This window comes from Hyaena hyaena, unplaced genomic scaffold, assembly GCF_003009895.1.
Source record: "Hyaena hyaena isolate Hyena2069 unplaced genomic scaffold, ASM300989v1 scaffold_737, whole genome shotgun sequence".
Taxonomy (NCBI): domain Eukaryota; kingdom Metazoa; phylum Chordata; class Mammalia; order Carnivora; family Hyaenidae; genus Hyaena; species Hyaena hyaena.
The window spans coordinates 434,022-452,021 of record NW_024081368.1 but is presented as its reverse complement, the minus strand read 5'-3'; the positions used below and the strand labels follow the sequence as shown (position 1 = coordinate 452,021).

At 35.5% G+C, this 18,000-nt stretch overlaps 1 protein-coding gene and 1 long non-coding RNA gene across 2 annotated transcripts in view; one reads left to right on the top strand and one right to left on the bottom strand.

Moving 5' to 3' along the window:
* Nucleotides 1-18,000, bottom strand: part of VPS13B (vacuolar protein sorting 13 homolog B) — a 770,486-nt gene that overhangs the window by 492,448 nt on the left and 260,038 nt on the right. The window lies entirely within an intron of this gene.
* On the top strand, nucleotides 5,783-16,398 carry LOC120220915. Its single transcript, XR_005525687.1, has 2 exons — nucleotides 5,783-6,533; nucleotides 16,248-16,398. It is a non-coding gene; the product is annotated as an uncharacterized LOC120220915 (long non-coding RNA).

Genomic DNA, 18,000 nt, shown 5'->3' with positions numbered 1-18,000 from the left:
TCGGTGTATTTCAAACTATTTAAACTATATATTAATGTGTTGCCATTAAAATTATGGAAGATATATAATTTGTACCTAAGAACAAAATGTTCTATGAGAAGAAATAAAGGCATTTTTAATAGCTTCCTCGCTATAAGTAATGGATCATGATGATTTTACTTTCATATTTTATAAAGATAAAATAATACGGCCATTCTTATGTCATTTAAAGCACATTTTCAAATGTTAATGCCAAGCCTAGTTCTTTGATCAAAATCACCTTATTTGACTTTTAGAATAGAGGGTTGTTTTAAATGGTTCCATGGGGAAATAGCATCATCTAATTTATGTCCATGGTGTTTAGCACTGAGAGGTAAAACAAATAACTTTTCCATGTCATCTGAAAAAAGTTTATTTTAATCATCCTTTTGCTTAGCAATCTTCATATCATCTATGATCAGAATTGTGATGTACTACATATGGGCCAAAAAGTTTGTTTTGTTAGCAACTAAAAAACATAAGGCTGTTTGTTAATTGTATCTCAATAAAGCCAAAATCCTCCACCTAAAGCCATAAAAATAATCTTAGTAACAAAAAAAGAAATCTTGTGACATGTACCTCAGCAGTATCAAAATTCAAGTTTTACCCTACACAAGCAGATTATAAGAATAAAATGAAAACAGTCTGGTATAATTAATAGTACCAGTTCAGTAAATCCAAACTTGCTGAAATGAACAGGGGCAAATAATATCATGATCTGAACAATATTTCCTAACATATTTTTTTTAATGTTTATTTGTTCCTTGAGACAGAGAGAGAGAGAGAGAGAGAGAGAGAGAGAGAGAGAATGAATGAACCTGAGCAGGGGAGGGGCACAGACAGAGAGGGAAACAGAATCTGAAACAGGCTCCAGGCTCTGAGCTGTTGGCACAGAGCCAGTTGCAGGGTTTGACCTCACAAACCATGAGATAATGACTTAAGCCAAGTCAGACACTTAACCTACTGAGCCATCCAGGTACCTCCTTTTATTTTATTTTTTTTAATTAGATCTGAAACTTAAAATACTGAGATTCTTATACATGTATATAAGGAGACATGTATAAAAATATTCATGAGAGGATTATAATTTTTAAAAATGTTACCAACTTAAACAGACATATAATGGAATAATATAAAGAAAGAAAATGAATGAACCACAGTTACATTGCTATGAGATATGTATCATAAGCTGAGTAAGAAAATGAAGGTGGAGAAAGAATACATATGTCATGATACCTTTAGCAGCTAATGTTTGTTATGTAACACACCATTCCAAAATTCAAAGGATTCGAACTACTATCATTTACTTAGCTTATTAGGCCACCCATTTTAGGGACCCCTCCCCACCTGGAAAATCTTTCTGGTAGATCTGGTTGATCTCAGCTGAGGCTGACTCTGATATGTGTAGTCAGGTGCCAGGCAAGCTGGATACTGACTGGTTATAGGTTTCTCATATTCTAGCTCAAAATTGTTCACATGGTGGTCTCAGGATTCCAAATGCAGAAAAGCAAACTCCAGAATAGGATTCCTCTCTAAACCTCTGCTTTGGTATGTTTGCTAATGTCTTTTTGGCTATAGAAAGTCACATGCCCAATCCAAAGGGATAAAGAAAAAGACTATATTTTATGAAAAAATCTATAATGTGATACTCTAAGAGTCACAGAAAGGAGGGAAATTTATATCAATTTTTATAATTTACCACATTATCACTTAGAATCAAGCAAAAGAATGCTATATATATTGTTGAATGAAACATACATGCATATCAACATTCTAAAAAGTATGAAGATACCCATAGTAATAAGTGCCAGGTTCAAGATAGAGACCAACTATCTTGGTTTGCAGAAGGAAAATGAGCAAAGGGGGACATATGGAAAGAGACAGAACCACATTTGCGGTTTCCATTTCATTAGCTGAAAAAAGGGCTTATGGATGTTCTTGTAAAATAAATTGTTACACCTTTTAGTATGTCTAATTTCATTTTTTAAATGATAAAAAAGAATTAAAATTCCTATAATAAGTATATTACAAAAGGCCTTCAACATAATCAGTAAATACAGACTACAAAAATAAAATCTGACATAGTTATTTTAAAACCCAGTGAATTAGATGATCAATTTTACATTATCTGCATTATCAGAAAAAGACAAAGACAATAAAAAGAAATTGGATTAGAAAAATCTGGCAACTGGTAGAAAAGAACAAAAAGAAAAATTGTTAAGCATATCCATGGACTACAAAGAAACAAGTTAGATAATGTACTGTCAAACGTGTGCTAATAATTCAAACTTGTAAAAATATGAGGAAATAAGCTATCATGATCTATGAAAAGAATACAACAGCAGAAAAAGACCTGAGAAAACTTTAAATGGCCACATTATTAACTGTAGATTATAACAGAATGTTTGATTTGAAAAACTAAAAAGTGGAATATAAAACTTAAGAACTAAATACAATCAAAAAAGAATAGAGAGCTCAAAGAGATTCAAAGTGAATTTTAAGATACATTCAAGGAAATTAAAAACATAGTAGATAGGTCAAATATCAGATTGTACAAAAATTAATGATTCTGAAGAAATCGCTCAAAATGTAACCCAAAAAGAGAAAGATTAAAATATGAAAGTGGGATACAGATACAAGAATGATGGAATGATAGTATCCAACATATGTTTTATCAGGGTTTCAGAAGGAGAGAAAAGTGGAGAACACTATTTGAGGAAACAACTGAAAATTTCCCAGAATTGATGAAAGACAATTCTCAGATTCAGAGAGCAAAATGATTCCCAAGGAGGATAAATAAAATGAAAACCACAACTGAGTAAATTAGGGTTAAACTACATGAAATAACAGTAAACAAAAAGATATAAAATCAACTAGAGAGAATAGACATATTACCTAAAAAGAAATGACAGACTAACAGCAGGCTTCTCAAATCAAAAAAGAAAATAACAATCATAGGAGAATTTTATACCCAGATAAACAATTATTCAAATTTGAAATAATAAGGCAAATCACAAAATAGCTTTAGAAAAAATAAATTCATCAAAACTAACTCAACAGAAAAAAAAAAAAAAACTAACTCAACAGGAAATATGAATGTCCTATACCTATCAGAGGAATTGAAACAGTAGTTTATAAATGTTAAAAGAGGAGGGGACAGGGAGTAAGGAAGATGAGGCTGTAGTGGTAGAAAGAAAAAAGTACAAAGGAAACAAAATATTTTTTTTTTAATAAAAAAGGAAGAGGAGGAAGGAGGGTGGGAAGAAGGGACATGACTAAATAGTTCTAAGAAAAATTCCATAAAACTTTTGAAGAGCTTTCTAATGTTTTACAAACTCTTCCAGAGAATTTTTTTTTAAAGTTTTACCAATATATTATATAGGGCTAGCAAACTCTGACACCAAACCAAGAATAAAACTTACACAGCAAGTTGACTAAAGAAAATACAAGCCAAAAAAACAAAAACAAAAAATGTACATATGTGCATTCTTCACGACTTACATAATATATGTATGTAATATATATTATGACTGACATAAAGGTATGAATTATCTTTCAAGCACTGCTTTAACTATCTCTCACAAATGTTGACATACAATACTCCATGATCATTTAGTTACATTAAAATTAATCATGACTAAGATGGGTTTATTACAGGACTGTATGTAGAGTTTCATAACGAAAATTCCTCAACCTGATTAAGGTTATCTACTGAACATGTATGTATCATCACCTCATACTTAATGTAATAAAACACTCAATGGGGAAACATTAGGACTTTTCTTAATCAGGAAATAGAAGGAGCTAACAATTGCCACTTCCAGTGGTGAAAGTCCTAGCCATAAATTAAAATTATATGCATAGAATGGGATAAAAGAGACACCCAAACTCACTAACATATACACAAGATAAAATACAGATTAAGTTCAATCAAGTTTTAATTAAAATATAAATACAGGGGCCCCTGGCTTGCTTAGTCAGTAGAGCTAAGTGTTGTGAGTCTGAGCCCCATGCTAGGTGTAGAGATTATTTAAACATAAAAAAAAATAATAAAATGATATTACTTTTTTTAAATAAAGTATTTTAAGGGTGCATGGGTGGCTGGCTCAGTCAGCTGAGTGTCTAACTCTTGATTTCAGCTCAGGTCATGATCATATGATACCTTACAGCCTATAATGACCCAGCTGCAGAAATCCCTAGGTGTGAAGCAATACCACATAGCAGCAATATTGTGTCAATGGGCCAAGATTAGACAATCTGAGTACATCCACAGTGATCTGCTAGAGAAGAACATTAACGCTATTCACAAATAAGTGAATCTGCCCCGATCCTCTTTAAAAGACTGCGTATAACACCTGGGGGACCATAGCCAATCAAGAGATTGACTGGGCCAAGATACATCTGTAGCTGTGGCCCAATTACAGAGACATGCAGGATGCCATGGCACAGTTCATCAGCATTGGGAGCCCAATGTGGCCATGCCATCCACCATCCACTATGACCACTTGATCAAGACCTAGCAGCTCAGGGTCCTATATTCCAGGGAGAGAGGATGCAGATTCCAGAATTTCAAGTACAACCCCCAAATCAACAGGTTATACATCATTTGATCTTCCAGAAGCAAATGTCCTCATTCAGATCTCATTTCATGATGGCTCCTAGTAACAGGAGGCCCAGAAGCTGGGGCAAGTACTCCAAGCCCCCCCCCCCCCAAAAAAAAGTATGATTGCAGAGAAGTACAATGCGTTCCTCTACTCATTGGTATTCCAAGACACACATGAAACGGCTTACTCAACCATGTGGCAAAGGTTCTTGCTAGATCAGGGTTATAGCTTTAAGGTGATCACTGTTTGCTGGCATGGAGGACGAAGAGTTGGCATTTTCTCTAAGAGAGGAGCAGCACCAGTTCTTACACAAAGTCCTGGCACCCACTGACCTGGAGGCTGAGGAAGAGGTGGTAGCAGGAGAATCTAGCTCCAAATCCAGCCAGGTATCTTGATGCTTTGGCACAATGAGTTGCATTTCAGGAGTTGACGAAACTGTGTGTACATGGAGTAGCACTCATCACAGAGCAAGGCTTCCACAAAGCACATGCACCTGATATTCAAATGCTTCAGGAAACAATGTTCACAGGGTCATATAGGTGAAAGCTGAGTGCTGAGCACCAACACTGGATAGGGATTTTCCATCCATATTCTTTCCTCTAGCATTGGCCAAACTGATCTAGATGCAGTCTGTTAACTGTGTTAAAGAAAATGTATCAAGAGCTTAGTTCTGTCTTCATGAGCTATCCAGGTGTTTCAAAAAAGGGAGGAGACAGAATTTTGTTTTTTTTTCCCCCAGACTTTTTTCAATCTTCTCAATACCACACCAAAGAGAGGAAATGTACAAATTTCTGGGAACTACAGGGTTCCAAGAATAGCATGGGCTTTAGGAGGCTTGGACATGGAATCATTCACTACATCATCTTGAAAAACTACGCACACCCTGGATTCTTCTGATTGGCATTTATTCCTACACTCCCAGCAGAGGAGGCCTGTGGAACATCTATATCAGCACTAGGAATGCTGAAACTGTGGATGGCCAGTTTGGGACTCCCTGGAAGTTGATGTTCCCCCAAATGATTGGTGTGAAGCTTATCAGGATGCTCTCCAACTAGACCCCACCCACAGATGTGATCCTAAAACGGGGGGGGGCATTCTTGCGGTGAATGGTGGCATAGGTACTACAGTGCAGTAGCATAGGTCTGGTGTAGACTCCAACTCCTATTCTGACATGATGACAGTCTGAAACATGGACACAAATTGGAGCCCTCAGTGTTCTCCTACAAGCACAAAATTAAGAAATACCTGAGTTGGGCAGTGCAAGGAGACATAGCCAATCTTGCATATAAAATCAAGTATTCCTGGCACCTGACCCTGGCTGTCATTATAACCAACTGACTGAAATTAACTTCAACAACCTGAAGCAGTACATCAACTCACCCTTTACCCTGATCTGGCCTACTCTGTGGCAGAGAAGGAAGAGTGTCCTCTGTACACCCAGTGGTTCTGACTGGCAGCTGCACCAACTCAAGCTATGAGGAAATGAAGTGTTCAGCAGATGTGGCCAAGCCAGTGCTGGCTCACAGGCTCAAGAACAAATCTCAGTTCATCACTGCACTGATATCCAAGCAGACCTACATCAATGAGTGGAATGGTTATGCACAGATCCTATAGGTGTGGGTGGCACTGTCCTAGCCAATGTGTCATTGACCAGTAGAACCAAAAGAACATTAACACGAGAAAAACCACAATTATAACTTCCTACAACAGGAACTTTACTGGAAAAAATAATGTGAACCCTAAGAACCATACTTTCATTGCACCCCCAAAGAATATCACAGCCCTGGGCTATTCCTGGTACCCTCTACTTCAACTCAGAGACTGACTTCCTGACAGGCAAGAATGGCTGGAAATTCAAGATGGAGGCTCCAGAATGCAGATGAGCTTCATTAAGTAGAGATCAACCCCAAGGTAAGATACATACCAGTCCCTGTCCCCAGGAATAACAGGGGGATGGCGGGGAAGGGGGGCAGGGGGGAACTCGTGGAGGGGTAGATGAAGGTCCCACCAGCCAGCACTTGTAGCTCCTGAAGCCTTCTGACAAGTGGAATGATAAACACCTAAACAATCTACAGATCCTTATAAAAGTCACAGGAGAGGGGCACCTGGGTGGCTCAGTCAGTTAAGCATCTGACTTTTGATTTCAGCTCAGGTCATGATCTCACAGTTCATGAGTGCAAGTCCCACATCAGGCTCTGTGCTGACAGCAGAGCCTGCTTGAGATTCTCTGTCCCCTCCTCTCTCTGCACCTCCCTGCTCGTTCTCTCTCTCTCTCTCTCTCTCTCTCTCAAAAATAATTAAACATTTAAAAAAACAAACTCAAAGGAGAGTATGCTACTGACCATATCTTAGCTGCTGATACCTGGTTCGAGTTCTGGGGATACCTGGACAACATTTCTAACAATTTGCTTATTGGTGCTATCCATCAAAAAGAGCAAAGTTAACTCTGTGCAATGTTGTCACTCAGGAGTGTTGTCGCTCAGGAGTTCTATCCTATCCTCCAGGACTGTCCTCTAGTATAAGAAACATGACATCAGAAGGGTTATGATCAGATATGAGAACCATGGGAGAGAGTAAACTGCAGTATGTTCATAAAAGAGATCATAAATGACTGAGAGTTCTAGGAATAAAAACTTAATATTCGATAGAAAAAAGAATACATATAGCAGAGAAATCAATACATGCAAAACAATATGAAACTTCGTAATTTTAAAATCATACATACATATATACTAAAAGCGTAAAGACATACACAGGCACAGAAATAATGACTGCTAACTTCAGAACAGTGGCCAATTCTAATACGGTAAAGAGAGAGAAGGACAGGACTAGGAGGAAAAAATGGAGTCTCAAAATATATTTATAATGATTTTCTTTTAAAGCTAGGTATTCATTATATTTTTTTCTATTTTTATGTCTGTTTCTAAATAACAAAAGGGCTGGCTCATTTGGTAGAGCATGTGACTCGATCTCGGGGTTGTAACTTCAAGGCCCACATTGGGCTTAGAGATTACTTAAAAATAAAATCTTAAAAAAATAAAAGAAAAAGGAAAAAAAAAGAAAGAAAGAAGGAATAACCACTGAGCTAGCACAGACAGAGTAGGAAAATATCCATTCCTATCCTGTCTCATTATTAATCACAGGTATTAAAATGTCACTGTAACAATCTCCATCAATTATTACAAAGTGATGGTATGCCTGTGCTTCAAAAGCAGCTGAATTCGGCAACATATAAAGGTTTCCAAAGTCACTACCATGAGACATTGGATTTCAAAATAATGTTTCTGTGGGATACTACAAACATCATAATGTAACAAAATAATTTGGTATGTTACTATTTTCATTAACTACCTCTAAAAGTGAATTCATTCTAATAATCTAAGGAAAATCAAAAACTTAAATATAAAATGCATAAAATAGGTATTCCTTAAAATGTAATCAGATATTTTCAAAACTGCTGACTATTATAACTAAATCTCTTCCTAATTATATAAATTTGAAACACAGGGGGCCCTGGGTGGCTCAGTCAGCTAAGCGGTTAAGCGAATGACTTCTACTTAGGTAATGATCTTGTGGTTCTTGAATTCAAGACCCACATCAGGCTCTCTGCTATTAACAGCCTACTTTGGATCCTCTATTCCCTTCTCCTTGCCCCCCACCCCAATAAACTTTTTAAAAAAAAGAAACATAAATACATCCTAGTAGAAAAAATTCTGTGGGTGCCCTAACAGATTATAAGATGAATGATTAGGAAAAGAAGAAACTACAATGCAGTAGGCAAGAACTAAGGAAATAACTTGCTGAGAAAAACTAAAGCCAACCCAAATAAATGGAGACCTTTACCATGTTTAGGATTTCAAAGACTCTATATTGTTAAGATGTCCGTTTCTCCCCAAGCTTAAACACAAATTCAAGGAAATCCCAGTCAAAGTCCTAATGGGACTTTAACTAGAAACTGATGAATTGATTCTAAAATTTACACGGCAAACAAAAAATTTAACCTAAATAATCCTTAAAAAAAGATAAAGTTAGAGGACTTACCTGGTGTCAAGATTCAGGACACAGCTACAACAAATAAGACCATGGATACTGGCATAAACATAAATAAATACATTAATGAAAGAACATGCATTCCAGAAATAGACCTATAAATATGCTGTCAATTGAGTTTTGACAAAGATGTCAATGCAATTCAAGGAGGAAAAGAACTTTTCAGTAGACAGTGCTTTAACAACTGAATAAACAAATGGGCAAAAAATAATATTGAAAACCTTGACCCAAACCAAACACTATTCACAAAAAATGATTTAAGATGTACCATCATCCTATAAATAAAGCTAAACTACAAACTTTTTAGGAAAAACTATACAAGATTATGTTAGATTTCTTGAAAAATCTAAAATACAAGCACTCATCATAGAAAAATTTATACATTTGACTTCATCAAGATTTTTAAATTTTGCTCCTCATAATACACTGTTATAAAAATAAAAACAAGGCCAGAGTAAGAAAATAAAAATCCACCACACATATACCTGACATATATCCAGAATATATAAGGAACCCTAACAACTCTGTGAGACAAATTATCAATATAAAAAAACCAAAGACTTGAAAAGACACTTCACAAAAGAAGGTATCAAGTACAAAAAGCAAATGAAAAGATTAACATTAGTCATCAGATAAAAACAAATTAGTCATCAGATAAAAACAAATTCTTTTCATGCTTAATAGAAAAGATACAATCAAAATGGTTACACCAAAGACTGACAAGGACATGGACAGAACTGTAATTCTCACAGTTCATTGGTAGGGATCTTAAATCACACAACCACTTGGGTAAAAGGTTTAGCATTTTGTTATAAACATATACCTATCCTATGTTAACGATTCCATTCCTAAATATGTATGCAACAGAAATGAAAATATATGTCCACAAGAGACTTGTAAAGTATTGTATAGCAGCTTTAATCACAATAACCCTAAACTGGAAACAACCCAAATGTCCATCAACAACAAAATAGAGGGGCACCTGGGTGGCTCAATCTGACTTCGGCTCAGGTCATGATCTCACAATTTGTGTGTTCAAGCCCCACTCAGGCTGACAACTTGGAGCCTGGAGCCTGCTTCAGATTCTGTATCTCCCTCTTTCTCTCTCTCTCTGCACCTCCCCCACTCACAGTCTGTCTCTCTAAAAAATAACATTAAAAACTTTTAAAAACCCAATAGAATTGAAAAACTATCACATCCATACACTGAAATACTATTTATAAAAAAATAAATTATGGACACGCAAATCATGCATAATTTCTAAAACATTACATTGAGGGGGCGCCTGGGTGGCTTAGTCGGTTAAGCGTCCGACTTTCGCTTGGGTCATGATCTTGCGGTTTGTGGGTTCGAGCCCCGCGTCGGGCTCTGTGCTGACTGCCAGCTCAGAGCCTGGAGCCTGTTTCAGAGTCTGTGATTCCCTCTCTCTCTGACCCTCCCCTGCTCACTCTGTCTCTCTCTCTCTCTCCCCTAGAAATAAATAAAAACATTAAAAAAAAAAAAAAAACATTACATTGAGAAAAAGGCTAGACAATGAGAAATATTTCTTTCCAGAGAGTTATGCTGAGTGATAAGAGCCAATTCCAAAAAGGTTACATACTACATACATGGTTCCATTTATATAACATTCTTTAACAAAGTTATAGAAGTGGAGAGTGGATTCGTGGTTGTCAGTGGTGAAGACATGGGGCTGGAGTGGGCTGAAGGAGAAAGCAAGGTGACAAGTAGGTGTAATTTATAAAACGGTAAAAGAAGGAATCTTGGTAATGGAACTGTTCTATATTTTGACTGTGGGAGTAGATCCAAATGTGATACAATTACACAGAATGCGCGCGGGTGCACACACACACAAAGAATATAAACAAAAGAAGACAAATATGAATAAGATTAGTCACTTGCCAACATCCTAAATGGGATATTGTATTATAGTTTTGCAAGATCTTATCATTGGGAAAAAATGGGTAATATATATGATCTCTCTAGTACTTCTTAGAACTGCATGTGAATATACAATTATCTCTAAATAAAAGTCTTAATTTAAAAAAGTAAATTAAAAATATATATATATATATACACCCTCTATTCTTTTGCACATCTTTCTTCAAGAAACAGAATCTCTAGGCATTAATTTTATGTCTCCCTGATACTCCTAAGAAAGCAGTAATTTAAAGATGTAAGACCATAATAAAATTACATTTTTAAACATCTTACCCTTTTCTAAAATACATAAACTCTACAATACTCCAAACTCTCATTACAAAGTTGTCACTAAAGTGGTACTATTTAGAGAGACACAGCACTATGATTTAAAGAGACTGCCAACACAGATATATCTAAACAATTACGTTCATGTATGCATTAACTGATAAACCATTATTGGAGGGCTAAGCCCTTCTGTAAGTAGTCCCTGGAATCACTTTACTGCTTCTTATTAAGGAAATTGACTACCCTGCTACAGAAAATATGTGACTGAATTTTTCCTTTCCTTTCCTATCAAAATGAAGTTAATGCAATACCAGCACAATTTCAAGACAAATAAATGAACGTAGTAGAGAAGGTTATTGAAGCCTAATATTTAAAAATTTACAATTCACATAAGAAATTTAAAGAAGAACCTTTATTCCCTTTTAATGTGGGGAATATGGAAAGGAATGAATAAAATATTTTAATCTAAATCTTTTGTCTTGAATCCCATGTTGTGCATTTAATGATGTTTTGAAGGATCATCTAAGTCAATGTATACAAAGTGCTCAAATTAAGTAAGGATATAGGGCAAGTGTAACATTCACTTTGTGGTTATAAACATCCTTTCCACACTGAGCCCCTTGGGACATTCAAAGAATTTGCTGAATGAACTCCTTAGAATATATGAAAGAAATTTAATTTGGCCTAAAACATTTGAACATCCTGGGGGGGAAAAAAAGTTACCTGATCCTTTACTTGCATAAAATGGCCATTTAATGAAAAGACTAATGTGGTAACTGTCAATTTTAGACTTACCAACGATTCCTAATTTTTCCTTTTCCTTGCTAATATTTAAGACTTGTTAAAAATAATATCTTAATCCAATCATATTGGGCATAAAATTCAGTCATTTCCTCTATGAACCAAATGACAAAAAAATGGAAAATAGTAAGTCACAAACTATTATTAAAATAATCCAATGAGTCTTTACAAGGAGTTTAATTGGCATAGTTTTACACATCAGTTTATTAAATAGGACAAATTTCTTCCACTTATCTATATTGTTCAGACCAGACTAAATTAAAATTTTCCTACAACAGGTAAGAAACAAACCTCTATTCTAATCATGTTGCTGGGGTTGTCAAAATAATACTACAATGATACCCAAACTTCTGAAAAGATGACTTTGTAATTAGGTTTCAAATACCTAGTTGATATTGTTAATTGATAACTGTTTTATTTAGCCTTCCCCCAAAGAGGCAAAAATATACTAAGAAATACATAAATGAAGAGTTAGCAAAGATTTGGGAAAAAAGAAGATACTCTAATTTTTCTTTTTAATAAAAATTATAAAGCACAAGGGAAATTTTATCGTGATTTTATACTTAGTTCTAAGATGACTTAACAAAGATCTCACCTAGAGATTTTAGCAATGTTAACTTTTTGCCCCCCAAAAATTGTAAATAAAAAAATATCTCTAGAGCAAACCAGAATTTAAACCAAATATATTGTTACTTATTCACTTCCCTTAAATTACTGAGTTATTCTTCCTTAGTTACAAAGGTGAGCTCAAAATATTGACAATTTCTTCTGTCTACTACTACCTATAAAATATAAGATCACTCAATGTATTTTTCTGCCTCATATACACAAACAATACTTTAAATAAAGTTACATGTTTTTCTGTAGCAGCTTTCAGATTTTACTTCCAGCCTTAAACTTTACAATGAACTTTCATCTACACCAAACACCGCTAAAGTCAAATGTATAAAGAATTTTATCGGGTTGATTTGTACAAAAATGCACAAATATAATCAGATGTTTTATGTTAATATAATCAACTCTTCAAATTAAAATTATTCTCAATCTGCTGGTAAAAGTATCACTTTTTAGCAATTCAGATTTAAAATTTACTTCAATATAACTCCTAGTGTCATTTATGCTAATGAGAACATAAGTCAACAAAACAGAGAAGTTCTTCATAGTGGAGTCGTATCTGCCCTACAACTGTAAAATGAAAGATGCTGGAATTAAGCTGTAAATAATATTGCTACATAGTCCGACAGTTCTATTGTTATTTAGCTGTCTCTGTGGGAGCTATTGTAGTAAATGACTAGCTTGTAATGCAAGGATAAGATACATTCTTTAAAATGAACAAAGCTGATCCCTGAAGTAAGAACTTTACAAAACCAATTCATAACAAAAACGGCTAAGTAAATTTTTAGCAGTCTTCCCAAGTTTTTCTTCTATAGGCCTTATATCCTGTGATTAACTAGTTAAGAGTTTAGTAGAACCATCTATCCTTATTCTGAAAAAGATATTAAAAAATTAGAAGAAGTTCAATGGATGTGCAATAAAATTATCTGATTAAGGAATTTGAAGGAGAGCACTTTAATATACATGTGAATGAAAACTGAAAAGTGAAGGAACAATCTTTACCAAAAATAATATGGATTTTCTTCCAGACTGAACAGCATCTAATACTACAATTCAATATAGAACAGAACTAGTCCAAAATTACTTTAAGACCAGGACAAAACAAAGAATAAATTTTTAACTAATGACTTTTAGATACTTAAAAAAAATGATCATGGTAATGTTAAAAAAAAAAAAAAAAGATATTGATGGTTTCAATTCTGTTTGTAGACAATGACATGATCAATTAACTTGTTGACATTCCCTCTGCCACCACTATGATTTCCTTCTAACGCCTTCACTTTTTAATCCAGCACTCCATTTTCCCACAACGTGGAAGGTAGGAGACAATCACATATTAATATATGGGTGACAACATTTGGATATTAAAAAATGGAGGGAATGTTCAGGAGATACAATTAATTGAGACTGAGGATGGGAATAAGGGAAGAAAGAAGAAAGGACCACAGGGGAGGAATAATGCAGGCTCTTGTGTCCAGGGTAAGAACCCCAAGTATCTTAAGCGATGTTCAGAAAGAGCAATCCTATTCTTTCACCTTGTTTACTCAGTACTTGATCATATTCCCAAATTTGCCATTCTCTTCCAAAGTCTCACCTTTCAAGTAAAAAGTTGATTAAGTACACACAACAAACTCCATCACTGGCCTCTAGCTAGGACTTCATATTTTCTACGAATGGCGATTATAATATAACAATTAGGACAATACTATTATTTAGTATTATATACATGATCAAAAAGTTTTGATAAGAAGTATTTTAACTTACATAAAAAAATTCTAGCACAGCACACTCTGAATTAACAGCCCCAAGATAACTACTCCAATATGCCCATATTTTAAGATCTTTTCTAAAATCTTAAGCAAACACTTCTAAATAGCATCTCTATTGGTCAACATGTACATTACGGAATAAAACATGCATGCTAAAGATGTGGTTCTCAAACAGCTGCAGTTTTCTGGGCACATTTTCGGTTGCAACAACTTGGAAGCTACTATTGGTGCCTAATGGGCAGAGATTAAAGATGCTGCAAAACATCCTAAAATGCACAAGACGATGCCCACGACAAATAATTGTCTTGTCCAAAATGTCAACAAAGCACCATCAAAAACTTACTTTGCTCTAAAAGAATACTGATATAACCTAAAGTAACCAGTAAACATTTACTGTTAGGATTTCTGTGCTGTAGTCTACTTATAGAATCTGTCAACATGATAAGAAGAACACTATTTAGTGAAATCCCAGAGAGAATGCTGTCACAGCACCAAACAGGAAGGTAAAGATCACTGGGAATGCTTAGTGGTTACGTTTAATGGAATCCACTGCAGCTGAGGCTCAGAAGTAAGTTGCTTCAAAACTGAAATTGGCAGTAATGCTGCAAAAAGATAAATTTTATTGATAGCTAAGAACTAACAGGGTATTTTCCCCCTTGAAGTATGTGGATTTCCTTGAACCACTAACAACACATACTGATGTCAGGGCAAAAAACGTAAATGAAAATTTTTGATCATGATTCCCAATGGCAGTTTTGTCAAACAAGATAATATAGATCAAACACTCCTTTCAGAATACTTAAAAATGCATCTTTTCAAAATTAGACATTCATTTTACTAAAACAGGCTTGGAAATAGTGTAAATTCTAATCACAGTAGCTGCTTACCCTAAGTAATATTTATTGAAGTGAATGAAGTTTAGAACAATATGCCCATAACTAAAATACAGGGTCTAGACCTCTCAAAAAAATGCCAACAGAATTGAAATTTCACTCAATGTGTTTCCCATAAACTGCTGAGATCATACTTCACAAGTAGAAAAGTCCTACAATCCAAGAACAGCCAAACAAAATGGAACCTTAGAAACCATCCTGAGCAGGACTTCTCAAAGGAGGGTATTTATACTCCTAGGCATACACAGAGTAAGCCAAGGAGAACTCTGAGTGACAAACGAAGCACAGTAAGTCTTAGCTGAGGAGCACTCTCACCTATTAATTAAATAAAGTAGCAATGGTATTAAATTATTTGCAGTAACCTACTGCCTATCAGGGCCATTCCACTAGTTTGTTTATTTTGGACCTTTCCATCCCCCAAAAGCTCTCCATTAAAAAAAAAAAAATTACTACTTTGTTTCCTTGGTGGAAAACTGTACCAACCCATCCGCATTGCTGTACCCTCCTTTGTTTGTGGTTTGTATCTTGTTAAAGGCAACACTGCTACTAACCTTTCTGAGACTCTTTTATCCATAAATGACTAGCTATTCCTCTACCCCAGGTAAATTACTTAGCTTCTACGTGCCATGGTATTCTCACATATTTTAAAAAAAGAGAGAAGAGCAAATACACCCTACAAGATAGCTCTGACATTTAATAATTTATTGTAGGCACAGGGTTAGTGTTTGGCACATGGCAATTGTTCAATATTACTTATAGAGGAGTTGAATCAATTTTTAAAAAATTAATCTCAAATATAACATAATGGAATATCTAAATATGTCAATCTGACTACAAACTAGAAGCACGCTTCTTAGAATTCTGTTCTGTATATAGCTCAAAGTGTGCCTGTGCTACAAAGATGTTTTCAGCAAGATTTGGAAGGTAAAAGTGAAGTGGCAGCCATAGTTTGCCCCCCCAACCCTCAAAATGTCGGCATGGCAATAAATAATACTCTTCTCACTCATGTTTCTGTTTATCTCCTGGTCACCCAATTGGCACCGGTAGGAGCCAGTCCCACAGCAACTCCAGCTTTTGCCACACCTCCTTCAACTCATCTGACTCCTGGGCATTGTTCACGGTTAGCTATGTGATAAAGGATATCATATTGTCTCACAAGATACCTATTATCATCAAAGTTGGAAATAGTAGGAGACCAGGTTCCACCAATGCTCACAGGTTCCCACTTGTCTTTGCTTTCCCTTACTTCATGTCTGTCTTCCCTTCTTGACTTTCTGCCTTGCTGATTTCAGATAACAGCACCAACAGAGAAGGAACAACTTCCACAGTTTAAACAGTTCTCAGAGCTGAGTATGGAGAAATCATTTTTAATAGATCCTTTACATCAACATTTCCCAGTGGTCTGCTTCTCCGATTAAAACCTTCATTGAAGCACAATTTCAACAAGGTGTGTTTTAGGTATTGGGTGAGAACATTCAATTACACTATAAATCAAAAAAAGAAAAGAAAAAAGAGGAGGGGAGGGGAGGGGAGGGGAGGGGAGGGGAGGGAAGGAAAGAAAACCTTGGGGTGTCTGGGTGGCTCAGTCAGTTAAGCCTCTGACTCTTGTTTTCCGCTCAGGTCACTATCACTTCGTGAGATCAAGCCCCCTGTTGGGCTCTGCACTGACAGGACAGAGCCTGCTTGGGAGTCTCTAACTCTGTTTCTGTTTTTCTGTCTGTCTCTCTCTCTCTCTGCCCTTCCTCTACACACACACACTCACACACACTCTCTCTCTCAAAATAAATAAATGGGCATGAAAAAAACGGATAAAATTCCTAAGAAATATTAACCATACATAGTAAATTTATATCTTGTGAAATATAGGTAGAATTCATATAATGTATAAGCAAGCATCTTACAAAACATAGATAGAGTTCACAAGACATGTTAAATAGAGAGAGAGTCAATTAGGAGTCTTTAAGAGTGGACGGAGAGAAAACAGAAACACTGCACTCCACAGCATGCTGGTAGTATGCTCTGCGCTGCTCATAGCCTATCCGGAGTGTGCTGCCTTCTCTCTACCCTAGTGCTTCTCACTTGTGTTCTGATTAATCTCGATTGTGATCTGATGCAGATTTTTGCCTTTATTTGACTTGCAACCTGCTTTATAGAGTTAGTGATTTATTGACTATTTTGGAACCAAGTCCATGACAGGCAGTATTTTAAGGTGAAATTGCTGTGTGAGGATTTTGTTAACCTGATACTTTGTGAAAAATTAAATATATACTATAAGTAATTTCATATTATATATCTGATCCAAAAGTTTTGATAAGAGGTACTTTAACTTTTATAAAACAATTCTAATACAGTGCATTCTGAAATAACAGCCCCAAGCTAACTACTCCAAAATGCCCACTTAAAACAGTCTAAAATCCACATGACTAATATTAAATTTGATATCGTATCAACAGACTGAGAAACACAAGTAAAACAGGAATACTTAAAAGCTAAATGGACTAAAAAGGATAGTATTTGGTTAGAGGAAATAGGTACTCAGTAATTATTTACGTCAATAGCTTGAGAAAGTGAAAATTCTCATGAGAGACTGCACTTGCATAACTTTAATTACTTTCCCATGTTCGTACCATGGCTTGGCTTCTATGTCTCAGCAAAAGAGTTTGATCAACTGCTGAGTTAAAAAGATCTCCTACAGCTTTTATCTTTTAGTAAAGCTACTGTCTACAAAGACCTCCCCCAAGAAGCATGGAATATGAACTATAGGACTGCTGATGTCTGGTTGCTGGCATCCCAGCCTGCATTCATTACTTCACCCCATTAACATTCCACGCTGAGAGTCCTTTGCCAGTTTTATGAGGCGAAACCACAAAATGTCAGGTTAACAAAATCCTCACCCAGCAATTTCACCTTAAAATACTGCCTGTCAAAGACTTGCTTCCAAGATATTCAATAAATCACTAACTCTATAAAGCAAGTTGCAAGTCAAATAAAGGCAAAAATTTGCATCACAGCAAATCAACATTAATCAGAACACAAGCTGATTAT